Source organism: Tenrec ecaudatus, chromosome X (genome assembly GCF_050624435.1).
Source record: "Tenrec ecaudatus isolate mTenEca1 chromosome X, mTenEca1.hap1, whole genome shotgun sequence".
In the NCBI taxonomy this organism is placed as follows: domain Eukaryota; kingdom Metazoa; phylum Chordata; class Mammalia; order Afrosoricida; family Tenrecidae; genus Tenrec; species Tenrec ecaudatus.
Genome location: NC_134548.1, coordinates 82,160,296 through 82,187,756, shown reverse-complemented (window position 1 = coordinate 82,187,756; position 27,461 = coordinate 82,160,296). Strand labels below are relative to the sequence as shown.

At 41.7% G+C, this 27,461-nt stretch overlaps 1 long non-coding RNA gene and 1 pseudogene across 1 annotated transcript in view; both read right to left on the bottom strand.

The window, feature by feature from the left end:
* Positions 1-23,327, bottom strand: part of LOC142434549 (uncharacterized) — a 106,549-nt gene extending 83,222 nt beyond the window's left edge. The window contains exon 1 of the long non-coding RNA XR_012781156.1: positions 23,113-23,327. This is a non-coding gene — a long non-coding RNA (uncharacterized LOC142434549). The remainder of the gene's footprint in view (positions 1-23,112) is intronic.
* A 2,542-nt stretch (positions 23,328-25,869) lies between these two features.
* On the bottom strand, positions 25,870-26,879 carry LOC142433457 (cytochrome c1, heme protein, mitochondrial pseudogene; annotated as a pseudogene).
* Between the last annotated feature and the right edge of the window lie 582 nt (positions 26,880-27,461).

The following is a 27,461-nucleotide window of genomic DNA, read 5'->3' as shown; positions in this document are numbered from 1 at the left end:
AAAAGCAGAGGCTCTTGCAGATTCCCAAGGAAGTGTCAGCAAGGCCACCACTTGAGCCAGCAGGATCCTTTTGTTTGGGGTTTACTCAGTGAATAGCATTTTCCTCAAGGAAGCATCTGATCTCACACTGGGAGCATTTTGAGATTTCCATTTGAAGAAGCCCTGAAATGTTAAAGAACAAAAGCAAATGCAAACACCCTTTGAATATCTCCCATTTGTATAGGCAGCACGCCCTCAAATCTGCATTTTAGATGGCTGTGGAAGATTTCAGTATTGTTGGCCTCATTTCCTGGGAAGAATGAAATAGGAAGTGGCCTACAGGGACACTTAAGAGAATGAAAAGCACCCAAGTCAAGCTTTTTCCATGACAGAGGAGTTTTCATATGTTAACTAGCCTCTTCGAGACACCTGCAGAGCCTCTTGAGATGCAAATATCTGTAACCTTGAGATGCAGTTACCTGTGACCTGTTACTGAGAAGCTTCTAAATTTCTGAGGGTTTTAAAAATCTTAAAAATAAAGCTCTTCCCAAGTGTCGACCAATGGAGATCCCCTCATAGAGGGGTTTAGGAGAGGAGATGGGTTAATTAGGGAGTGAGGTAGTATCGATAAAGAACACAGCTTTCCCCCGGATCCTGGTTGCTTCCTCCCCCCAACTACCATGATCCGAATTCTACCTTGCAGGGCTGGAGAGGACAGAGGCTGTACACTGGTGCATATGAGGGTTGGAGGTACAGGGAATCCAGGGTGGATGATACCTTCAGGACCAAGGGTGTGAGGGGCGATGCTGGGAGAGTGGAGGGTGAGTGGGTTGGAAAGGGGAAACTGATTACAAAGATCCACATGTGACCTCTTCCCTGGGAGAGGGACAGCAGAGAAGGGGGGAAGGGAGACTCCGGATAGGGCAAGATATGACAAAACAACGATGTATAAATTACCAAGGGCATATGAGGGAGGGGGGAATGGGGAGGGAGGAGGGGAAAAAAAAGAGGACCTGATGCAAGGGGCTTAAGTGGAGAGCAAATGCCTTGAGAATGACTGGGGCAGGGAATGTTTGGATGTGCTGTATACAATTGATGTATGTATATGTATGGAGTGTGGTAAGAGTTGTATGAGTCCCTAATAAAATGTAAAAGAAGAAAAGAGAAAAAAATGATTAGGGCAAAGACTGTACAGATGTGCTTTATACAATTGATGTATGTATATATATGAACGGTGAAAAGAATTGTATGAGCCCCAATAAATTGTTAAAATTAAAAAAAAAGAATACACTATCAGCGAATGAACAGTCTAAAAGTCAAAATAAATAAATAAATAAACCTCTTCCATTATTTTACACAGCTTCTATAGTAACCCTTTAAGCAAAAAAAAAACCCTCTTTCATTATTTTACACAGATTTTATAGTAACCCTTTAAGCAAAAAAAAAAAAAAGAGATAAACATACTATTTAGCAGATAACTTACAGCTATTGATCCTAAAGTTGTTATAAACCAGTTTGATTCGCAGGCATGCAAATGCTACAAAATGAAACTTAAACTTTTACGTTAACAAGTCCATATATTATATTACATTTCCTCTAGTCACCGCCTGGAAATAAAACTCCGATAGTTGGCACCGCCATCATCGGTAGTTGCAGTCCATGTGGTTTTACAAAACCGATGGCGCGAAATGCCTGCTTTTCGTACATTTAAGAACACACCCGCAATTAATTCATTTTTAAAATACTCAAATTCAGTGTCCTCTTTTCCACTTCAGATTCCGAACATTTTAAATATAGGGCAAAGGAGCAGAGAAACTTTAAAACAGTTTAAGTGTAGGTTTATTCTAACCCGATTTGACAGGCTGGCAAGGGGAAATTTTAAAGCCATGCCTCCCAAGCCAAAACAGCACGATACTGAAATAAATTTCTCTAAATTGTTCGCCTTACCGCTGAGAGCAGACTAGATTCTTAGCAGAGGTTGGGGCGATTCTGGAGACTGCTCACATCTCCTTCCATGCGTGAAGATTCCACGTCGATCTGCAGGTGCTGGACAAACTCAGCACCGCGATTTTTGCTCCTGGTTTGCCCGCCCTGTTACTATTCTTGCCTTCCCAAGAGTCACTTTGAGCGGCACAAAGCGGAATCTCCGCCTCAAGAAATTTGATGACGATTGGGGAGGGGCGGGGAGGGGAGGGGCGGGGTTTGGGCGGGCCAGGTGGGAGGAGAGAGAAATTCGAGTAACCTGCACGCCAGACTCCCATCATGCTTACTGCATTCTCTACCTGCCTGAGTGAAATCTGATTTAAAAATAGTCATTTGGAAAAGGAAATTCCAATGGATGTCGCAAGGATTTCTGGGACATGTAGTCCCAAGATGTTGCAGGGATTCTGCGCACGTATTCTGTTCAGTCTAAGTCTTCCACCTTTGCTCCTATGCCCAACCACATCATTCTAAACCTGCCATGGCATAAGGCTTTTAGTCCACAGTACTTAATGCTTTTTAAATACTATGGTCTCACTTCTGTTTTAGTAGAAAGTATTAGCACCCAGCTGACATTTTGCAGTGAATGATTAACAAGTCTTTATTATATTTTATGAATAAATCCATTATAATGCATCTAATATAAAAATTTCAAAACCTATCCTAATTTCTTTGCAAATTCATGATCTGCAGGTATTCTGAACTGAAGCAAATAAAGTTCATTTCCCATTCCGCCTTCTACAATTTACCACACTCCCTCAAGTTTCACTTTATGATCTTTTACGCTCTGACACAACCAGACGGTCTATTTTAAGACAAAACTACTGGTACTCTATTTCGCCCTCCTCTTTTCATTTTAAAAAGAGGCAAAACACAAAAACATATTACTATTCATTTTGCCTTCCCTGGTGCTTTTCAGCCAAAGTGAAAACTTTGAACTCAGGTCTTAAGATGGTTAGCATGACGTAGTCTAGAATACACTAAGTCATTATATACATGTTCACCAGCTCAAAATACTACATTTAAAAATTTGAGTTTGATACAAAAATCTTAAATAAATGAAGAATATTTTAAAGACCTGCCTATTTGAAAAGGCATCAAAGTTAAAAAGAACAACTTCAGTAATCTTAAAGGAAGCAAATTGATGAAAAAGAAACAATCCGGAAATTAAAATTATAACTATTAAGTAAAAATATCTTTTTGTGACTTTCCATGAAGTTTTTATTGTAAGGAATGTATAACAGTCCAAAAAAATGTCTGAGTTTTCTTTCTTTTTAACATTTTATTAGGGGCTCATACAACTCTTATCATAATCCATACATATAAATACATCATGTCTGAGTCTTTTCAACACCATGTGGTTTGGTGATCCTAAATCAGCATTGCCCTGGAGTCAGAGCATTCAAAGAATGAATTCTACTTTCAAACTAGTAAGCAAAGAATGTTTATTTCCTTAGAAAGAAGCCCAATTTTTTCTTCATGCTATTCAATATTAACATTCCGCACAAAAGTTAAACTATTAAACTTTATTCAGACTGGTAGAAGTTTGACTATGTAAAATAAATTTATTATTAATCTTTCCAACATTGCTCTTGTTGCATGTTTCCTTAAGTAACTCCTTAAAATGAAGACAACCTTTTTGAAGGGAAAAAAAACAAAACAAGAACAACAAAAATGCCCTGCCAAATTAACTGGCTGGTCATGAGTTACAATTCAGCCTAGAAAGAGCCCCAGTAAGCATTGGGCTGCTGGTAAACATGGCACCCCTGGTAGAGCCCCAGTTTCACCCTCAGCCTCAAAATAGTCCTAATGCCAGTTTGAGAACCATGCATGTACTTTCTGACCTCCAAGCTGCCAAGGTGAAGTCCCAAGGAGACAGGGAAGGGCAATAACCCTGAGCAATCTCCTTGGCCATCTGGGAAAGCAAGGAAGAGCAGGTTGTTTACAGGAAAGCCCGATTGATGAATAAGCAATAAGAATAGATGGGTGAATGAGGAACATAACACATTGAAGGGTAGACATAAGGACCGTACCCTTCAAGATCAAGACGTGTATACAAAACCAGAGGGCAAGGACAGTGGGACCATCGATGGGCAGTAACTCCCACCTGTGTGCACTACACAAAATGGTCCAGAGCTACACAAAAATAGAAACTACTTTTGTTACACACTGAGACACAACACCATTTTCCAGATTCTCTGAGTTCCAGACAACCTAACTATTTAAAACCAAAAAAGCCAAGTAAACTACAATAATGACATCCGAAAGTATTTGCAAATAGATCGGAGAGAAAATGAACAAAATGTTAACAATTCACAGGCTAGAAGATCCAAAGTACAACTTAATACAGTTTCTTAACACCTTGCAACATAGGTTCTTAAATCTAGGAATGAGTGTTCATATTGGACTCCTGCAATCTTGGTTGTATGTTCTTCAACAAACTTTTACTTGCAGGTGACACCAACGTTATTGTTCTATAATTTGGGCATTCTGTTAGGTCACCTTTCTTGGGGGTAGATAGAAATAGGGACCTCTTCCAATCAGCTGGCCAAGTAGCTGTCTCCCAAATTTCCTGGCACACTCAAGTAAGTGCTTCCTCAGCTTGTTGAAACAGTTGCAATTTAATCGTCTCTTCCCACGGATTTAGTCAGTTTGATCGTTAGGTATTTCATCTGGAGAAGTCCATGTGTATCATTGCCATGTATGTTGTTCGAGAAAGGTAATTGCTATGAACAAGTTGTTGGTCTTACAAAATTTTATCATGTAATCTCCAGCTTCTTTTCTTTATTTATTTAATCATTTTATGAGGGGCTCATACAACTCTTAGCACAATCCATACATACATCAATTGTGTAAAGCACATCTGTACATTCGTTGCCCTAATCATTCTCAAAACATTTGCTCTCCACGTAAGCCCCTGTCATCAGCAACTCATTTTCCCCCTCCCTCCCCACTAGATCCTCCCTCATGAACACTTGATAATTTATAAATTATTATTGTCTTATCTTGCCCTGTCCAACGTCTCCCTTCACCACTTATCTGTTGTCCATCCCCCAGGGAGGAGGTCACATCTAGATCCTTGTAATCGGTTCCCCCTTTCCAACCCACCCTCCCTCTACCCTCCCAGTATCGCCACTCACACCACTGGTCCTGAAGGGATTGTCCAACCTGGATTCCCTGTGTTTCCAGTTCCTATCTGCACCAGTGCACATCCTCTGGTCTAGCAAGACCTTCAAGACAGAACTGGGATCATGGTAGTGGTGGAAGAGGAAGAATTTAGGAACCAGAGGAAAGCTGTATGTTTCATCATTGCTACATCACACCCTGACAGGCTCACCTCCACCCCAAGACTCTTCTGTAATGGGATGTCCAGGGGCCTACAAATGGGCTTTGGGTTTCCACTTTGCACTCCCCCCACCTCATTAACTATGATAAGATTTTTTGTTCTGATGATGCCTGATACCTGATCCTTTCAACACCTCATGATCGCATCGACAGGTGTGCTTCATTCCATGTGGACTTTGTTGCTTCTGAGCTAGATGGCCGCTTGTTTACCTTCAAGCTTTTAAGACCCCAGATGCTATATCTTTTGATAGCCGGGCACCATCAGTTTTCTTCACCACATTTGCTTATTCAACCGCGTTGTCTTCAGCGGTTGTGCCAGGAGGACGAGCATCGTAGAATGCCAATTTAAACGAAGAAAGTATTCTTGCATTGAGGGAGTACTTGAGTGGAGGCCCAATGTCCTTCTGCTACATTAATAGTAAACCTATAACTATATGCACATAGTTCTATTTCCCCATCTTCATATATAAATATATTTGCATAAGGACATGCCTTTATTTAGACTTCTATAAATCCCCTTTGCCTCCCAGCTCTTTCCTTAGTTCCTTCGACTTTCCTCTTGTCCTACTGTCATGCACAGTCTTAGTTTGGGTTTCAGTAATTTCTTTTGATTACATTACCCTTGGTCATGCCCTACCAGGCCTCCTCACCACCGATTTGGAGCACTTGTTGTTCCCTTGTCCCTGGATTTGTTAACACCACTACCGTTCCTCCCCACCTCCCCATCTCCAATGTCCCCCCGGAACTGTTGGTCCCATTGTTTTCTCCTCCAGATTGTTCATCCAGCCCATCTTATTTAGACAGACCTGTGGAGATAATAACATGCACAAAACAAGACGGAGCAAAACCAAGCAACGATATTCAACAAAACAACAACAAACTAATGACCAAAAAAAACAAAACACAACAAGAAAGAAAAGTTGTAATTAGTTCAAGGACTCTTTGTTGGCCTTTAGGAGCTTTCCAGTCCAGTCTGTTGGGGCACCAAGCCCTGGCCCCAAAGTCCACCTTCAGCATTCCCTGGGGACCTCTCCGCTCCGTTCCCTTGCTGTTCTGTTGCACACCTTAGTGTTTTGCCTTGGTGTGGCGGGATCAGATCGGGTGCAATTCCCACACTGTCTCCACTCATGTCCCCTGTAGGGCTATGGGTCAGTGAGGGACAGCATGTCTCAGTGGGGCCGGCCATGTGGTCCTCTCTGTGGACTAATTGGGGTCACTGTCCTCAAGGCCTGGTGGACCAAGGATGTACTCCACTCTCTCTTCCTTCCCCTTCAGCTGCTCCCAAGTGCTCAGATCAGATATGTCCCTCTCCCGGAGCTGCAGATTCAATTCAGTCCTTTGATATAAATTCTTCTGGGGGAGGGGCAGGTGTCCACTTAGTAGTTGGGATTGGGGCCAGCCCCTCAGACCTCTCCACAGGTTTCCTACTTCCAACTTCATTTCTATCACCAAGCCCATATCTTCTAACTACTCTTCCTTCCTCTTTGTTTCCAAGGTTGGCATTCCAAACTGCAGTAATTATCGATGCATTTTGATTGCATGTTTGATTAATTTCTAACTGAAGACACTGATGGAATTCTTCAAATTTTTTATCACTAGTTTTTGTGATTGCTGCATAAATTTGAATAGCAGTTTATTGGTTAGATTTCCTTGAAGGTGGATAGATATAATCCAATCAAAGACATTATACATGGAGACAGATATATAAATATCCTTTTTGACAATGAATGTAAAACCATTCCTCTTGATTGTGTCATTCCCAGAATAGTGAACCATAGGATTTCTGATTCAAAGTGGTCAATACCAGTCCACTACTGCTCACTAATGTGTGGGGTGTCAGTCTTTATGCATTCCATTTCATTTTTGACTACTTCCATTATTGGTAGATTTTTGAAGATGTTTCTTTTCACTTTGAGTTATGTCCCATCAACAAATGAAGATCCTGAAGATTCCATTTCCACTGCCTTTACTCCATTCACGTCACAATGGTTGACTCTACTTTGAGGAAGCAGTCTGCCTCAATCATATTTCCAGTGCCTTCAACCGAAGGGGTCTGTCCTCTGTGACTATTTCATACAATGTTCTGCTTTCATCATTAGGCCTTCCATACGTGACAAGAGTTCCATGTTACTGCTAAGGTTTTCATCGGCTACTTCCTCGGAAGTTGGCAGGCAATTCCTTCTAACTCCCAGTGACCCAAATGCAGCCTAGTCCTGCTCCAATGTAACAATTGTTCTGAGGTTTGGGCCCATTGTTGGAGCCACTGTGTCCATCCATTTGGTTGAGGGGCTTCCTCATTATTCATTCTCTACTTCGCCAAGTATCATGTCCTTTACCAGGGACTGGTCTCTCCTTATAACATCCGAGATAAACCTTCACTATCTTTGCTTCTCAGGAGAATTCTGACTGTCCTTTCTTTAAGATAGATTTATTTGTTATTTTAATAGTTCAGGGTAGTTGATATATTCATTGCCATAATTCACTTGCATAGATTCTTCACCAGTATTCTTTATTCATTGTCTAACTTTCACATGCATCTGATGGAATGGAAAATACCACGGCTTGAGGTAAGGACACATTAGTTTCCAAAACGACATTATTCTTCAACACTTTAGAAAGGTCTTGTGTAGCAGAGCTGTCCAGTGCAATATATCATTTGATTTATTGGATGCTGCTCCCATGATCCTGTAGATCAGAGCAAAATAAAATCCTGCAATATTTTCTCCATATATCATAATGCTGTCTATTAATCCAGCTGTGAGAATTTTGCTTTTCTTTAAGTTGAATTGCAATCCATACAAAGGCTGAAGAAGTAAGCAGAATTCCTTGATTTCTTCATATCATTAGCTTTCATGGTTGTTGTGTAGATTCAATTAATAGTTGTATTCACTGGACTTCCTTGTGTGTGTACAGATATCATCCTATCACTGACAGCACTATATTTCAAGGTAGATCTTGACCTGTTCTTTTTGACAATGAATATGACATTTCCCTTAAATTTACCATTCCAGCTGTAGTAAACCATATGGTTATCTGATTCAATATGGCCAATACCAGTCCATTTCAGCTCACTCATGGGTTATATTTCTTTTTGATGATTTCCAGTATTTCTTTTTTTTTTTGAGCCATACTTTGTACATACCATGTTTTGATTGTCAATGGATGTTTGCCAAGGTCTCCTCTTATCTCAAGTTGTGCCTCATTAACGAATGAATGAAGATCCCCAAAGCTCTGCTCTGTCCTGGTCATTAAGGTTGACTTTACTAGTCACCTACTGACTTTCTTCCATCTCTGGTCTTATATCTAATGATGTTCCATTTCAATTCATAAGGATTTCAGTGGGTAATCAATCCCTCAGAAGTGGACAACCTATCCTTCTACGTTGTCTGTACTATGGAAGCTCCGCTGCAGTTTCTTCAGCATGGGTGACCCTGCTGGTATTTGAAATACTGGTGGCATATCTTCTAGCATCACAGCAATAAGCAAGACACCGCAGTACATCAAACCAGCAGGTGATTGGTGTGAATATGCTAGCTATGGAGTTTTCATTCCCATTTCCATTTAGCTCAGGGGTAAGCAAACTGCACTTTGCAAGACATATATGGCTCTTTCTGTAAATACACATGGCTCTGAAGTAAAATTGAAATTTTAAAGGGATATTATTCAGATAATGGTGATTTAATTTTTTATAAAAATATATTTATGGCTCTCAAATAATTTTTAAATTGTTCCGAGGGACAAGATTGGCTCTTTGGTCTCCAAAGTTTTCTGACTAGTGATCTAGCTGATCCGATATCACATCTATGTAGGATTCAAATAACCCCTAGCAATCCTATATCCGATTACAGCTACTGTTACCCAGAGGACATAGACAGTGGCCTGGAGGGCTGGGGGAGGGGGCATTCCAGGAGGGCTGGAGGAAATGTGCTGATGGGAGGTGGGATTGGGTGGGGTGTTCATTGTCATGCTTATGAAGGTTTCATAGAAATGAAGAGTTATAACATCATTTTAAAAGGGTCCAACATAAAAGTTTTATTTAAAAAATGTTTTTAGTTTTCTCCAGCAGTTTGGCACCATAATGCTCTGGTCACAAATGCCACAAGCTCAAAGCAGCATGTCCAATTTCTCCGACTTCATGTCCCAGCTGTACCAACAAGTCCAGAGGCCAACTGGCTAGTGAGGCAGTGCGAATCCAGAGGTCCAGGAAAGGTACGAGTAGGAAGGGTGCCGAGACCCTCAATAACACTGATGCTGCACAGCTGTCATCTCTAGAATTGCTTCAGTGCACGCACTTGTGCTCATTTGACTGGGATCCACCCCCACCCCCGCTGTCTGAATACTAGTAAAGATAATTACAATCTTGGTTCCAAGTATCATGTGCATCTGACACTTGCTGGCAGAAATTTAGGCACCACGGCACTGACACCTTAATGACATTCATCATATATAATTGTGTACTGCACATGCTTTGGTCCCCAGAAGCACTGGAGGCTGCCGCAGCAGTTCCCTTTTCAACGTCCTCTTCGGGCTTGTGTTTTCTTATTGCTCTTCTTTCCAGCAATTCTACCCAGTGTCAACATTTATATGTTAAAGTCTCTTACTATTGTAAACCTGCCTACTGCTCCTTTGAATCTTGTCGATATCTGCTTTATAAATTTTGGGACTTTTGTGTTCAGTCCATAAATATATATACTTATGCTTTAGCTTCTTCATGGATAGAGTATTTTATCATTATATAAGTCCTCTGGTATTTTGTTACACATTATTTGTTTGTGGCTTTACAGTTTCTTTGTTCGTCTTTTCTTCCAATACTTCCTTCTTTTTATGCATATATTTCCTCTTTCATGTTTATGTGTGTTTCCTTTTTATTTATTTTCTTTGTAGTGTATTAGAGCTAAATTCTGAGCACCTAGTTTGCAGAAGGCTGTGGAGGACCAGGAAAACCCAAAATCCATTTACTGACTGCCCAGGAAAGTCAAACCCCCATTGAATTCCTTCTGACCATTAACTAGAGGTATGAATAGTTTTACCCTCAGGCAGAATGCATTAAAATGTGAATTGCCTCAATTACCTCTTGGGTCAGTCCCAAGGGGGGTGGGCCTGTCTGTGCATCCTTGATGTGGATCACAGCATGAGGATTGTATTGTCATGAGTCTGACTGCCTTGAGTAGAAGATGAACTCCTCAGGACCAGCCATGAGAGTGGATACCTGCAGGGAAGGAGGGTAGAAAGGAGGAACCTATCTTGATCTCCGGGATCTACATATAACATCCTCTCAGGGGAGTGGGCAACAGGAAAGTGAGTGAAGAGAGACGCCGGGAAGTGTAAGATAAGATAAAATAATAACTTATAAGTTGTTAAGGGTTCATGAGGGAGTGGGGAGCAGAGAAGGAGGGGGAGGGAAAAAAGGAAAATGAAATGAGCTGATTCCAGGAACCCAAGCAGAAGGTGAATTTTGAGAATGATGAGGGCAACGAATGTATAAGTGTGCTTTACACAATTGATGTATGTATGGATTGTGATAAGAGTTGTATGAGCCCCAATAAAATGATTTAAATTTAAATTTTTTTTTTAAAAAAGCTTTCTGATCAGTCTTGTAAGCTCCTCTGGCTCAATGACGGTCCAGTTCTCTCTTCTGTAGTCCCACCTGTAACTGTGATGTATTTGGGTAAGACCTCGGTTCTTGGCTTCACAAGAGAAAGAATTCACGCTGAAACCTGGTTTGTGACCCAAGTGGGTTTTTATAAACAGGAGAAATTTCAGGTTTTACAGTCTCAAAAGTATTCTTGCATTGAGGGAGTACTTGAGTGGAGGCCCAATGTCCTTCTGCTACCTTAATACTTAACCTATAAATATATGCACATACATCTATTTCCCCTTCCTCATATATAAATATATTTGCATATGTACATGTCTTTATCTAGACCTCTATAAATGCCCTTTGCCTCCAAGCTCTTTTCTCTATTTCCTTTGACTTTCCTCTTGTCCCACTATCACGCTCAGGAGGACCCTTCAATTCTTATCACAGTCCATCCAGCCAGCCATTATGTCAAGCACAATTGTACATTTGTTGCCATCATCATTCTCAAAACATTTGCTGTCTACTTGTGTCCTTGGTATCAGCTCCTAATTTTTCCCCTCCCTCCCTTTCTCTCTCACAAACCCTTGATAATTTACAAATTATTATTATTTTTGCGTGTCTTACACTGTTCGATGTCTTCCTTCACCCACTTTTCCATTGTCTGTCCCTCAGGGAGGGGGTTATAGTAGATCATTGTGACGGGTTCCCCCTTTCTCCCCACCTTCGCCTTCCCCTCCTGTTATCACTACTCTCATTATTGGTCCTGAGGGGTTTATCTGTCCTGGATTCCCTGTGTCTCCAGCTCTTATCTGTACCAGTGTACATCCTCTGGTTTACCGATTTGTAAGGTAGAATTGGGATCATGATAGGGAGGGGGGGAGCATTCAAGAACTAGAGGAAAGTTGCATGTTTTATCGGTGCTATGCTGCACCCTGACTGGTCCATCTCCTCCCTGCAACCATTCTGTAAGGGGATGTCCACTTGCCTACAGATGGGCTTTGGGTCCCCACTCTGAACTCTCCCTCATTCACAATGATATGATTTTTTTGGTTCTTTGATGCCTGATACCTGATCCCATCAACCCCTTGAGATCACACAGGCTAGTATGATTCTTCCATGTGGGCTTTCTTGCTTCTGAGCTAGTTGGCCAATTTTTAATCTTCAGGCCTTTAAGACCCCAGATGAAATATCTTTTGATAGCTGGGCAACATCAGCCTTCTTCACCACATTTGCTTATGTACCTGCTTTGTCTTCATTGATCGTGTTGGGAAGGTGAGCATCATGGAATGCCAGTTTAATAGAACAAAGTGTTCTTGCATTGAGAAAGTACTTGAGTGGAGGCCCAATGTCCTTCTGCTACCTTACTACTAAACCTACAAATATATGTACATAGATCTATTTCCCTATGGTCATATATAAATACATTTACATATGCACATCCCTGTATTTAGACCTCTATAAATATCCTTTACCTCCTAGTTCTGTCCTATTTCCTTTTACTTTCCTCTTGTCCCACTATCATGCTCAGCCTTCATTTGGGTTTCAGTAATTCCTCCCAGTTACATTGGTCTTGATCAAGCCCTACTAGGCCTCCTAGACCCGCCTTGCCATCGATTTTGGATCACTTGTTGTTCCCTTGTCCCTGGGTTTGTTAACACCCAATTCCTTTCCTCACCTCCCCTTCTCCTATGTCCCCTTGGAACCATAGGTCCCCTTGTGTTTTCCTCCAGCTTGTTTATCCAGCCTATCTTATCTAGATAGACCTGCAGAGATAATAATATGCACTAAAAAGAAGACAGCAAAACAAAGCAACAACAAAAACCAACAACAACAAAAAAGACAGTTTTTGCATCTATGTTCATAAGGGATATTGGTCTATAGTTTTCTATTTTTATGATGTCTTTCCTGGTTCTGGTACCAGGGTTATTCTTGCTTCATAAAATCATTAAGGAAGTTTGCTGTCATATTCTTTACTCTGGAATTGCTTGAGCAGGATTGGAGACAACTCTTCTTTGAATACCCTAGTGAAGCCACGTGGTCCTGACCTTTTTTGGTTAGGAATTTGTTTTTAGTGGTTTGATTGATTTCTTCCTTTGCTCTTGTTTGGCTGAGGTTTTCTACTTCGGTCTGCACTAATTTAGTGTTTAGAGTGTTTCTAGAAATTTGTCCCTATCTCTTACATTTTCAAGTTTTGTGGAGGATAGTCCTTCATATCATTTTGTTACTTTTTTTCTTTTTTGGTTTTGTTATGATGTCACTCATTTTGTTTATTACTCATGATATTTGCATATTATTATTTTACTTTGATCCTTGATGAGTGGTTACTAGTTGGGCTGTAATCTGCAATTCAGCAGTTCTAAATCACTAGTAGGTCCATGGGAGAAAGGTGAGATTTTCTAATCCTGTAAAGAGTTGTTTATAGGCTTGGAAGTCCATGGGAGCAGTTCAATGCTATCCTGTAGGATCTGTGAGTCAGAATCCATTGGATGGCGCTGAGTGAGTTTGTTAAATTTCCAAACGGTTTGTCAGTTTTCTTAATCCTTTCAAAGAATCAATTTCTTGGTTTACATTTTTCTTTTTTTAATGCTTATTTTATTTATATATATTTTTTTCCTTTGCTGGCTGATTTATTGTGCTGTTCCTTTTCTAATTAATGATTTTGGTTCTATTCCCCCCCCCCAGTATTTCTTTTCATTTTTAAAAATCAGTTTATTGGGGGGCTCATACAACTCTTATCACAATCCATACATACATCCATTGTGTCAAGCACATTTGGACATTCGTTGTCCTCATCATTTTAAAAATATTTGCTCTCCACTTAAACCCTTGGTATCAGCTCCTCATATTTCCCCCTTCCTCCCCGCCCCCCTTCATGAACTCTTGATAATTTATAAATTATTATTTTGTCATGTCTTACACTGTACAATTTCTCCCTTCACCCACTTTTCTCTTGTCCATCCCCCAGGGAAGAGGAGATATGTAGGTTCTTATAATCGGTTCCCACTTTCTACCCCACCTTCCCTCCACCTTCCTGTATAGCCACTCTCACCACTGGTCCTGAAGAGATCATCTGTCCTGGATTCCCTGTGTTTCCAGTTCCTACGTGTACCAGTGTACATCCTCTGGTCTAGCCGGATTTGTAAGTTCGAATTGGGATCATGATATATGGGGGGGTGGGGTGGGGGAGGGAGCATTTAAGAATTAGAGAATAGTTATATGTTTCATTGTTGCTATACTGCACCCTGACAGGCTTGTCTCTTCCCTGTGACCCTTCTGTAAGGGGGTGTCACATTACCTACAGATGGGCTTTGGGTCTCCACTCTGCACTCCCTTCATTTACAATATGATATTTTGTTCTTTGATGCCTGATACCTCATCCCTTCGACACCTCATGGTCATACAGGCTGGTGTGTTTCTTCCATGTGGCCTTTGTTGCTTCTGAGCTAGATGGCTGCTTGTTTACCTGCAAGCCTTTAAGATCTCAGTTGCTATATCTTTTGATATCCGGGCACCATCAGCTTTCTTCACCACATTTGCTTATGCACACATTTGTCTTCAGCGATCCTGTTGGAAAGGTGTACATCATGGAATGCCAATTTAATAGAACAAAGTGTTCTTGTACTGAGGAAGTACTTGAGTGGAGGTCCAATGTCCATCTGCTGCCTTAATACTAAACCCATAAATATATGCATGTAGATCTATTTCCCCATCATCATATATAAATATATTTACATATGTACCCTTGGCCTCCTAGTTCTTTCCTCTATTTCTTTTTTACTTCCTTCTTGTCTCACTATCATGCTCAACCTTCATTTGGGTTTCGGTAATTTCTCTTGGTTACGTTGCCTTGATGAATCCCTACCAGGCCTCTCACACCCTCCTTGCCACTAATTTTGGATCACTTCTTGTTTCCTTGTCCCTGGGTTGGTCAACACCACCTCCTTTCCCCCACTGCCCCCTCTCCCATATCCCCCCCCCCCCCCGAACCAATGGTCCCATTGTTTACTCTTCCAGACTGTTCATCCAGCCTATCTTATCTAGATAGAACTGCAGACATAATACTATGCACAAAAAAAGGCATATCAAGACAAAGCGACAAAAGAGAACACAATGAGGACAACAACAAAGAAAACCAATGATCAATAAATAAATAAACAAAAGAAAACCTATAAATAGTTCAAGGTCTGTTTGTTTATCTCTAGGAGTGTCCTCCAGCCAAGTCTGATGGGGTGTCACACTCTTGGCCCAAAGTCTATCCTTTGCACTCCCTCGGGACCTCCCTGCTCACCCTTAGTGTTTTGCCTTGGTGTGGTGGGGGTTCTCCTTTTTAAAAAATGATTTATTTATTTATGTTAAAACATCATTTTATTTTCTTGAGTCCAGCTCCAGGAGGGTTGAACTGGTTACCTGAAGGAGGTGTGGAGTCAGTGAACACAGATGAGACAGACATGAGAGATGTTCTGGTGGAAGCAATCTGATTCATACCATAAAATGTTTTGCAGCCCACTACATAAAAACCATGCCCTATGATTGACAAATGTACCTTTTTTTTCTATCACTTTCTGTCATCTTCCTGGTTCTTTCTTTCTGTACTGTTTGTTTTATAAGTTACATACTATTCTTGGGGGGAATGGGGAGGGAGGAGGGGAAAAAAAAGAGGACCTGATGCAAGGGGCTTAAGTGGAGAGCAAATGCCTTGAGAATGATTGGGGCAGGGAATGTATGGATGTGCTTTATACAATTGATGTATGTATATGTATGGATTGTGATAAGAGTTGTATGAGTCCCTAATAAAATGTAAAAAAAGAAAAGGGAAAAGAAAGAAAAGAAAATGATTAGGGCAAAGACTGTACAGATGTGCTTTATACAATTGATGTATGTATATGTATGGACTGAAAAGAGTTGTATGAGCCCCTAATAAAACGTTTAAAACAAACAAACAAAAATGAAGTGCAAAAAAATGAAGTGCAAATGGCTAAATAACACATGGAAAAATGCTCAGGATCACTAGCTATCCGGGAAATGCAAATTAAAACCACAACAGCATACCACTTACACCTACGATGCCAGCCCAATAGAAAAACAAACAGAAAACCACAAATGCTGGAGAGGATGTGGAGAGAATGGAACTCATATACACTGTTGGTGCAATTGTAAATACATACAATTACTATGAAAAACAATATGGTGATTTTTTTTTCCTGTTTTTTAAAAATCATTTTATTGGGGCTCATACAACTCTTATCACAATCCATACATACATCAATTGAGTAAAAGCATCCTTATACATTCGTTGCCCTCATCATTCTCAAAATTCACCTTCCGCTTGGGTTCCTGGAATCAGCTCGCTTTCATATTTTCCTTCCCCCACCCTTCCCGCTCCTTCATCCCTATGGTGATTCTTAAAGTTATTGGGAATTGAAATTCCATACAGGAGAGAAAGGGGGAACTGATCACATGGATCTACATATAACCCCCTCCCTGCAGGACAGACAACAGAAAAGTGGGTGAAGGAAGACATCGATCAGGGTAAGAAATGAAAAAATAATAATAATTTATAAATTATCAAGGGTTCATGAGGGAGGGAGGTCGGGGAGGGAGGGGAATAATGAGAAGCTGATATCAAGGGCTCAAGTAGAATAGAAAGAAAATGTTTGGAAAATGATGATGGCAACAAATATACAAATGTTCTTGACACAATGGATGTGTGAATTTTGATAAGAGCTGTATGAGCCCCCAATAAAATGATTAAAATTAAAAGAAAGAAAGAATGAAAGAAAAGAAATCCCATACGATCCAACAATACCACTATTAGGCATATACCCCAAAGAAATAAGAGACACAACACGAGTGGGTACATGCTCTCCCATGTTCATAGCAGCACAGTTCACAATAGCAAGAAACTGGAACAGCCCAAATGCCAAACAGTGGAAGAATGGAAACAGAAAATATAATATATATACACAATGGAAAACTATGCAGCCTTAAAAATTAGTGATAAAAGCATGAAAGAATGCATGACAATAGAAGGACCTACAAACCATTCTTCTGAGTCAAGTTCGTCAATCACAAAAGGAAAGAGATTGTTTGAGTCCACTAATATAAGGAAAAATGCAAATTAAATGTATCTTGGGACTTCAATTCCCAAACAAATGGGGTAGAAAATCTGCCTGCTGGGCATAAACCATACATTACCTACCTTATATGCACTGCATAAGTTGGGGTGACTCCTTCAAAAAGAGGGAAAAGGGAGAAGACCATCCACCTGATACTACGCAACATTGAGACAAGGCTGCGGCTAATTAAAAGGCCTTCCATAGGAATGAGAGGAGCCCCTCACTGGAAAATCAAGTTCAGACCAGGGGAGGGGGCATCTACACTTCGGAGGAGGCACTGGTATTTCTGTTGGTGGACATGGTGGGTAAATGGGGAGGAGCAACCTAATGAAGGGATGCTAAGCAATAACTAGGAAACCTAAGGGAAGAATAAACCCAGTTCTAGGTTCCTGAGTAGAAACTTCAACTATGTTTCTACCCAACGCTCGGTGAACCATGCACCATAGACTAAGCACTCTGATGACCTTAGACGTTGGCCTCACATGCATTGTGACATTCCCCAAGGGCCACACCAGAAGGACTGAATGTGGCAGCCTGAATGAACAAATGGGGCCCTACCTCAAAACCACCTGTACCCTTACATTTCGTACAGAAATTACTTGATGAGAGAAAGAGCAGGGGATAGTTATCCTAAGATTGTGGATGCATTGGTCATTGGACCTTGGATGGGACCCCTGGCTTAGTACATGTCCAAAGAAAGGGGACCCTGAAACACCATATATTCAGTATCTCAATGCTCCCCTTATATGAGTATGACAGGTATTAATCTGATAGGCAAGATTTGCCTTTGGAAGAAACGTTACAGGAAAATTTCCCTAGAATCAACCTCCGTTTATTTATTTATTCATTTTTCTTTTACTAAAAGATCATTTTATTGGGGGCTCTTACAACTCTTATCACAATCCATACATCAGTTGTCTTGGGCATATTTGTCCATCTGTTGCCATCATTCTTTTCTAGACATTGACTTTTTTTTTTACATTTTATTAGGGATTCATACAACTCTTATCACAATCCATATATATACATACATCAATTGTATAAAGCACATCCATACATTCCCTGCCCCAATCATTCTCAAAGCATTTGCTCTCCACTTAAGCCCTTTGCATCAGGTCCTCTTTTTTCCCCACTCCCTCCCTGCTTCCCCCTCCCTCCCCATGTTCAATTTAAACAGAGCTCAATCAATTAAGAAATCAATCTGTACAATGCATCAACGCGTGGATTGCAGCACGCAGTTGTATTATGCTCACATAAACTCTTCATATCAATAGTACCTTAAATTCTATGCCATTGGATAAATTATTCATTTCATTAATGCAATCGCCTTATATCACAGGGGGATGATTGACAAGGTTTTCCTCTTTTGTTTCTTTTGTGGGTTTTTTTTTAGATTGTTCTGCTGTGGTGGTGTTCTGGTTGGGTTTTTTTGGGGGAAGGGATTATCATATTATAACCGACAGAGTCATCCACAACCAGTGTACAAGCAGGTCGATTCTGGGCTCCCACATAATTCTAGCTCCAATCCAAAAACAGTTACTTCTTATAACATGGCCCTGCTCCATACTGGCCTTCATGAAGAAATCATTAAAGATAGGGTATTACAGCCAAGTGTGATGAAGAAAGCAGATGGTGCTCAGATTTCAACTTGAATAGAGTCTGGGGTCTTAAAGTCTTGTATTCAAACAAGCAGCCATCTAAGTAAATTATCACCTAAGTCCATATCAAAGAAGCACTCCAGTTTGTGTGATCCAAAGATGACAGTAACAAAATGCAAATATGATAAAGGGGAAAGTATCAGAGCTTAAACTGTGAGCACCCAATCTGTCAGCAGAGTATCTAGTCGCAGTAAGCCTCTAGCAGCTCCCCTGTGGCCAGGGGAGGGATTCAAACAGCTTTACTCTGAGACAGTGATTATTGTTAGCTTGATTATGTTGGATTGAACCATGGTCTAATATGATGCATGTTTAGTTGATCTCCCCCTTGACCCAATCTGAGATTGCTTGAGGCTCAAATAGTTCTCACTTGTTCCATGACAGGAATTTCTTCTCTGGCTTTTTAAATATTGTTTTAAAACAATATTTTCAATTGTGGTCTTTTCTCTCTTATTCTTTATTTCTATCTTTATATTGTTACAATTATTTTCTTATTTCTGTTTCCTTTTTTGCCTGTTTTGTTTGTTTTTTATTGTTTCTATTAGGTTTCCCAGTTTATGAGGCACAGAAGGAATGGATAGATAGAAACAATAACGGATGCAATGGTTTATCAGGGACATGGGGTGGAGACAATAAGGGGAATTGGGGAGCAAAGAATGAGTGTGATGGGGCTGGGAGAGAGCATTAGAACTGATTGTGATGGTATATACAAAACTCTTTTTGAAAGTGACTTAACTATGGAAGTGTATGATATGTGAATATTATATCAAGGAAACTACTGAAATAAAATAAGAAACCAAAGTTGACCTGTGGTTACCATGGATGGAGGAAGAAGCTTTTCTTAGGAGGCTTTGAGTTTATGTTTATGATGGTAGAATAATTTTGAAAAGGATGTCAATAATGGTAGAACAAGTTAAAGCAAATAATCAATGGTACTGAGTTATACATGTAAAAGTAGTTGAACTGTAGAATATTTTGCCACAAGTAAAAATAATAATATTACACAAGTACCAATAAGTACCAAGAAGAAAATGTACTAAAATTGATTATGACAATGATTGTACAACTCTTCTTGATGTGATTGAACTATTGAATTGTATGATATGTGGGTAAAATACCAATAAAACTGTTTTTTAAAAAACAGCAAAAACCATACTCAGAGTGCAATTTATAGCAACAAACACAAAGATAAAAAAAGAGAACCAATCCCTGAGGGAAGAGGAGGAGAGTGTGTGCGGGCTGTGGGGGCTAATTGGGAACTGATAGCATTGATGAGTGTATAACCCAAAACGATAATATTGAATAACAGAATTGTATGTAAATGAATATATTGGATTGTATAAGATATGGCCAAAGATTATAGGAAAAAATTAATAAGGGTTCCTGGGGTATATGGTGAGGGAGGGAGACGACAAATGAAAGCTGATATTAAGGAGCTCCAGAAAAAAGAAAATGTTTTGAAACTGATTGGAATAGCAATTTTGCTTGATACAATGGAACTATGCTATGGAATGTTATGTACAGTAAGAGCACTCAATAAATGTTGGGAGCCATCCCAGCCATGCTGTCTAGCAAAGCTCCAGCCTGGTGTAACAAGCATCTGCAGAGCAGAGCTTCCCAGGGAGGGTTTCCAACATCCCTCAAATATTTACTGTTGTTAATTCCATTCTTGAGAATTTTGTGCATTGTTATGTTTACTGCACCAGGAGTGGAGGCGAGGGCAGTCTTGAGAAGTACGAAAGAAACCAGATGTAAAACTTGCTTCCATATGATGGAGCTTTCCTTAACTGAGGCACTGGAGAGGCTTAGATAGCGAGACATCTTTGGGAATTCTGAGAAGGATATGTGGGAATTGAGTGAGGAAGAAACCCCAAAGTTGAGGTCAGAGGAGAAAATGAAACCCACCAAAAAACCCTGGATTCCATTCAGATTAGGTAGTGGGGGACTCTTTTGGCCTCCCGATATAGAGGACCTTATAGACTGCCTCCCCCAACTGACACCCCTTTACCTTGGACAGGGGCTTGCATAGAAGGAGGGAAAGAATGGTTAACAGTAATAGAAAACTATTACGTAAAAAGGGAAACATTAAGTCTGTGTCAAAGATTCAGACAGTTTGTCTCCCCATGGTGCCTCAGGAGTATAAAAAATAAAAGAGACATGGGTAGACAATGGGACAGTTATCATAAGAGAGCTTATAAAGGAAAAAATTTGAGAAGCATTTAACTCTGTTTATAGATATTTTTAGAATAATGTAGGTTTTGAAGTAGCCCTTGAGGTAGTTTCATTATGTTAAGTTAGTCAACCAGGAAAGGAGCATTGTGAGCAGAAAATCGGGCAGAGTAGGATATGAGTTTAACCAAATTTTCTGAACACCTCAATTAAGAATAGTATGTAACTTTTTTTTTAAAATTTTAACAATTTATTGGGGCTCATACAATTCTTTTCCCAGTTCATATATATACATACATCAATTGTATAAAGCACATCTGTACAGTCTTTGCCCTAATCATTTTTTTCTCTTTTCTTCTTTTACATTTTATTAGGGACTCATACAACTCTTACCCTTCATTCAATGTGGTATATATATAAATACACACACACACACACACACACACATATATATATATATACATATATATATATATACATACACACACACACACACACACACGATAGTTAATGAAGGGGGAAGTGCAGAGTGGAGACCCAAAGCCCATTTGTCGGCACTGGAGATCCCCTCACAGAGGGGTCTAGGAGAGGAGATGGGTTAGTCAGGGTGGGATGTAGTACCGATGGAGAACACAGCTTTCCCCCAGATCCTGAATGCTTCCTCCCCCCAACTACCATGATCCGAATTCTACCTTGCAGGACTGGATAGGACAGAGGTTGTACACTGGTGCACATGGGAGCTGGAGACTATGATATATTTTTTAATCTGGGTATTGCTTTTTTTCCTTCCTTCTTAGTCAAGACTTGTAGTGTTGTAAACCTGTCTCACAAAATACATTGTAATACTTTTCTTAAAAAATAAGATGACGACCAAGCTTTTATGCCACCATTTCTAGTGGCATATTTTCTTGGCAATTGCATGCACCACTTCAATTTCATCACTGTGAGCCCTTCTCACTTCACTTGACATCCCTGTTTGACCCACTTTCATAATAGGCATGTCCGTAGATTGACAAAGAAAATTTACATTTTTTGAGTAAAGATACAAAGTATACAAAAACAAAGACAGAATATACAAACCAAACCAAAAAGCCCCCCAAACCTACTAATACTGATGCCAAAATTAAAAGAGAAGCCAGGCCGAGGAAGGGTGTGAATCTCTCCTGAACCTTTTGGAATGGTGCTATAATATGGGAGCAAGACCTGTTAACCCACAGCTAATAAGTATTAGGCAGTGGTGAAGTGGTGGCTAGGGTGTAATTCTCCGTTGACCCCGATGCTTAAAGAGGAGAGCTTTCATACTGTGGAATAAACAAGGTACAAAGGCAGGGGGCACCCTATTATATGGGAAAATGAGAACTTATAAAAATAAAGTGGGGGGCTTACAAGCAACATCAGCAATTTCAAAAATAAACAGCAAGAGGTTAGCAGTTACACAAAGCAGTGGTCACAAAAGGAATTACAGTAGTTGCAAACTGGCCACACTTGTGTCAATGCAAACTGACTGCACTGAAGCTAATGAACAAAGCATTGTTACATTGAGAAAATGGCTACACTTAACTAATACCTTATAGTTTTGTTGGGGTTAATTGTGGTGGATTACTACAGTGGTAACAGAACGATCTGAGATGGGATCTGTGGGGAAGGCAAAAAAACTAAAACCAAACTTTGTGGCTTAAAGAAAAACAAGAAGAAATGTGAAACCAAACAAGACACCTTTAAAAGCAATCCCTGGTTGTCGACCAGCGCTCCCAAAGCAGTGCCTGACCCCGCTCCCCTCACCAAAGGGGGGAGGAAAGAAAGTTCGCCTCTGCCTGGTAGTGTGTCTCAGAGGCCTTGGCTTCCTCGCTGGCGGGAGGCTTCTCTGGCACGGAGCGGCGGGAACCTCCTCCGCCATGCCCCCGGAGCCCTCTCCTCGCCTGTGCGGACCTCGTGGGCCACCGCTGCCCCCTGAGACACCCCCCGAGGTCAGTTTATGCAGCATTCCCTTGGGAGACGCCCGCTGCGCCCCCCCCCCTTGTCCCCCCTTTCTGCTTCACCGCCCTCTCCTGCCCCCTTCTTTATCTTCTTGAAGGAGAAGCCCCTTAGCCTTAGTTGGAAGGACTTCGTGAAGAAAAAGCGCGTATTTTCCCCCTCGACCTAGGGCTGAGGCAGGCAAAGCGGCCCCGGTCCCAGCGACCACAGGTGCCCTCTGGTTGGCGGGACCGCAGGGGCGCTGCCTTGGCCTGCGGCACTCTCTTGGCGCCAGGCCCTGCAGCCCCGGGCGAAACGTCGCCCAGTCACTCACCTCTGGCCCCTCCGCGGGCGGCTGTTCCTTGGCTTCAGTCTTAGAGAAGAGGGTACCAGGCTGGATTCCGCAACGAGGAAACTCCTCCGAGCCAAGGGCAGAGAGCCTCTGCTGTGTGTGACCTTGGGGCAGGAGGCGACCTTGGGGCAGGAGGCGGCGCTGCCGCACACAAAGGGAAGGCACAGCGGGGTGGGGAAGAGGGCAATTAAACCCTTTAGATTCCCAACAAAGGGTTTTTGTTTAGTGGAGTGAGCAGGAAAAAAGATGGAAATGTCGAGCCGGAAAAAGGAAGACTAGTGTAATTTTAAAAAGTAATCATAAAAAAATCACAGATTTGTAGTCACACTGGAGACAAGAGGAAAATGGAGAAATCACTTTCGTTTCTTCAGTTAGGTTTTTTCTAAGTATTTCATCTTCTGTGTGGTTATTGTAAATGGTATTGTTTTCTTTTTAAAATCATTTTTGGGGGCTCATACAACTCTTATCACAATCCATACATCCATTCATTGTGTCAAGCACATTTGTGCATTTGTTGCCAGCATCATTTTCAAAACAGTCGCTTTTTACTTCAGCCCCTGGCATCAGCTCCTCATTTTCCCCCTCCCTCCACACCCCCCCCTCTGTCACGAACCCTTGATAATTTATAAGTTATTTTTTTCATGTCTTACACCAACCGCTATCCCCCTTCAACCACTTTTCTGTGATTGTCCCCTTGGGAGGAGGTTATATGCTGATCACTTTGATCTGCTCCCCCCACTTTCCCCTTACCCTTTTGGTATCGCTCCTCTCATTATTGGTCCTCAGGGGTTTCTCTGTCCTGGATTCCCTGTGTTTCCAGCTCTTATCTGTACCAGTGTACATGCTCTGGTCTAGCTGCATATGTAAGGTAGAATTGGGATCATGATAATAGGGGTAGGCGGGGGAGAAAGCATTAGAGAACTAGAGGAAAGTTGTATGTTTCATTGGTGCAATACTGCACCCCGATTGGCTCATTAAATTCTGTCTTCTTCTTTTTAATATAATCATTTTATTGGGGGCATTTACAACTCTTGTTACAATCAATCGAATCCAACATATTCGTACATATATTTCATTATTCTTTTCTAGACATTAACTTTCCATTGAGTCCTTGGAATCAGCTCTTCTCCCCCCCCCCCCTCATGGCCCTTTGGTAGATTATAGATTAATTATTTTCAAATCTCTCACTGATCACTGTCTCCCTTCACCTCTGGTTTCTGTTGCTCTTCCTCCTGGATGGGGGGTGTAGTTTTAAGTCCTGTCTTCTTATGATTTAGATTAATTATCTTAAAAATAGACCTCTGGTTGATCAGGTTGGAGGGGTTTGGCTCTTTTCAGATGATGCAGTTGACCAAGGGAGTGTGGTGTCTACAACTGCCACTTACCTACATTGTCTAAAAAGGAGGGATGAAACAATTGCCATCTCAGAGGGTAATTTGCTTATTGAAGTGGTTTGGGGTGCCGACCCGGGGGGGCTTAAGTAGTGGGACAACTGGCAGATTACTTAGTCTATCCAGTACCTCTGCCAAGACTCTCTACTGAGCCCTGGGATTTATGGTCTTTTTCTCATGCATGCACAAACTTCCTGCCTGTGTTTTGTAAAACCACAGATGCTGTTTCTACTTGTATTGTTTTGCTAACACCTTGGTAATTAGACAGGTGTGTGTTGTCTGCTAACAAAGAAAAAAAGAGAAGCCAGTAAATGGCTGGGTCTTTCAGATGCCTTAAGGTGGAACTGCGCAGAGCTGAACTTCAGGGACAGAGGATTCATTTTGTCAAGTGTGTCTTGAGCTCCCCTGGCTTGTATGGAAAGTTAGCTTATTTACAATTTACTGTGGATTTACACTCACAAGGCTCAGTAGGCTGTGCTGCCCCTGCTATCAAGGAGGTAGGGCTATGAGGTGATCAAAACAGAGCTCCCTTTGCCTGGGCCAAGAGCCAACCTTATTTGTGCTTACATCCTCGCAAGGCTGGTCATGCAGAACTATGTCCCTGCAGTTCAATTTGTCAGCACTGTACCTAGCTCCAGGACCGGACAACATTGACTGGGCGAGATGGGAACCTGTGCTCTTCTGGTGTGTGCTGTGGGCTGGTGACTGAGGAATCTATTGGCAGGCAATGCTGCTCTTTTAATTTTGGAAGTGTAGGATCTCCCTCTCCGTGGCCTCTCTGCATTGGTCTCTGAGGAGTGCTTCCAGTGTGTGGTACTTGGATGCCATCTTGTTTCTCTTTCGCTAATGTGTTTTTGCTGTTTCCCAAAGGTTTTGGTATGTTGTACCTTTATTCTCATTTGTTTTGAGGAATTAAATTGTTTATTTGTTACTTCTTCAAGTACCCAGGAATTTCAAAAACGGTGTACTGTTTAATTTATATGTATTTGAATTGTCCACTTGCACTTCTAGTGTTGACTTCTCATTTTAGAGCATTGGGATGTGAGAAAATAGTTTGTAATATCTCAATTTTTTCTCACTCCCACTCTTTTAATTTATTAAGCCAGGCACATTTAAAATATTTTCTGCATGTAAAACGACTTGCTTGAAGTTCTCAGTGCTTCAATGTTCAAAACTCGGTAATATCTCAATATTTTAAATATATATATATATTTATGTGGAGAAACTTAATTTATTCCCATGATGGAGCCAGAGGGGACTAGAGCTTGAGCCTGGTCTCCCGTCCCCTCCCTTCTTGTCCCAGAGACAGAGCAGTTGGGTGAGCAGCGTAGCCAAGGCTGTACCAGGCCTATTGTGGCTCCTGGACACAAGGACCTGTGCAGGCAATGGCAGCAAGTGTCAAGCAGGATCGCTTGGACGGCCAATAGGCCAACTTTCGACTCTTCAGAACTGACCACTTGTGCCGCTTCATGGAGTATACCGGGGCAGCAGCAAGCCCATTATCATCAGCATCTTGAGCCGCATGCGCTTCTGATGGTCATTCTCTGGCTCAGACGCCCAGCGCAGGAAGGTGCACACATCCTTGGCCACTTGAGACATGGTGGCCGGGTACCGTCATCAAACTCCAGCACTTCATTATAGATTGGGGGAGCCATGCCGATGGCCTGGCCCGGGAAGTAAGGGTGGAAGTAGAGGCCTTCTCAAAGTGACACTCTGGTGGGCGGCTCGCAGTAGCCCGCTAGCAGGGAGAAGACATCGTCCTCACCACCATGCCTTGCTTGCACGGCATAACTGAGGTCAGGGGTCAGGGCCCCGTTGTTGGCAGCGCGGGCAGCCTCAGAGTTGGGGTAGGGCTTGGAGAAGTAATCAGCTTCCCAGGCCGCATGAACATCTCCCCATCCTCGTTAGGGCCATCCTGCACCTCCACCTCCTCTGCCAGAGCCTCGGCTTCCTCCTCTGTGTAGCACACGCCGACCAGGCGGCGGTAAGCCACGAAGTCCAGGCTGTGGCAGGAGGAGCACACCTGCTTGTAGACCTGGAAACCCCTCCGGATGCTGGTGTGGCCCAGGGAGGAGAGGAGGCCCCGGTGAGAGCAGGGATAGTTGGGGGTGGGGGTGGGGTGCAGCTTCAGGTCGCTGGCACTGACAGCAGTGTGCAGAGCCACAGACAGTCCGGCACCCCCTGCGGCCAACATGCCCAGCGCTGACAGGACCACCTTCCGGCACCGAGACTGGCCGGGCTTTGACGACAAGGACCCTACCTGAGGTGTCTTCAGCAGGAGCTGTGCGTCCCAGAGGCCTGCGCCTCGCGGACGCAGCGCTGCCCGAGCATCAAAGCAGCCGCTGCTGCCACCGCCATCTTGGCCGTCTTCAGCGCGGCCCTTAAAAACTTTTTAAAGCTTACCTTAGGGCCTAACACATGGTCTCTTCTGGAGAATGCTGCAATTGCACGCTAGAGTAATGTATATTGTGCTGTTGTTGGGAAGGGTGATATATATTTGTCTGGGGGTCAATTTGATTAATTGTATTATTTGTGTTTATGGATTTTCTTCCCTGATGTTCTGCCTTTCCTTGAGTATAGTAAATGGAAGTCTCCTATTATTGTTATGGTAGTATTGTCTGTTGCTCTTTCCAATGCTATAAAGGTTTCTTTAATTTATTTTGAGGATTTTTCCCATTGGGTACATAGATGTTTGTTATGGTTATGTCTTATTTAATTGCCCTTCTTTTTGTATTCACATTCATTTTATCGAGGATTAACCTTGCCACTTCTATTTTTGCTGTTATGTACAAGGTGTGCTTCTTGTATTTGATCATCCATTTTGCTATGCTTAGTCTTTTGATTGGTCCATATAATGCATTGAAATCGAATGCTATTATGGATAAGTATGAATTTATTCCTCTTATTTTGTTGTGTCTTTTTTTGTGTAATAGCTTTAGG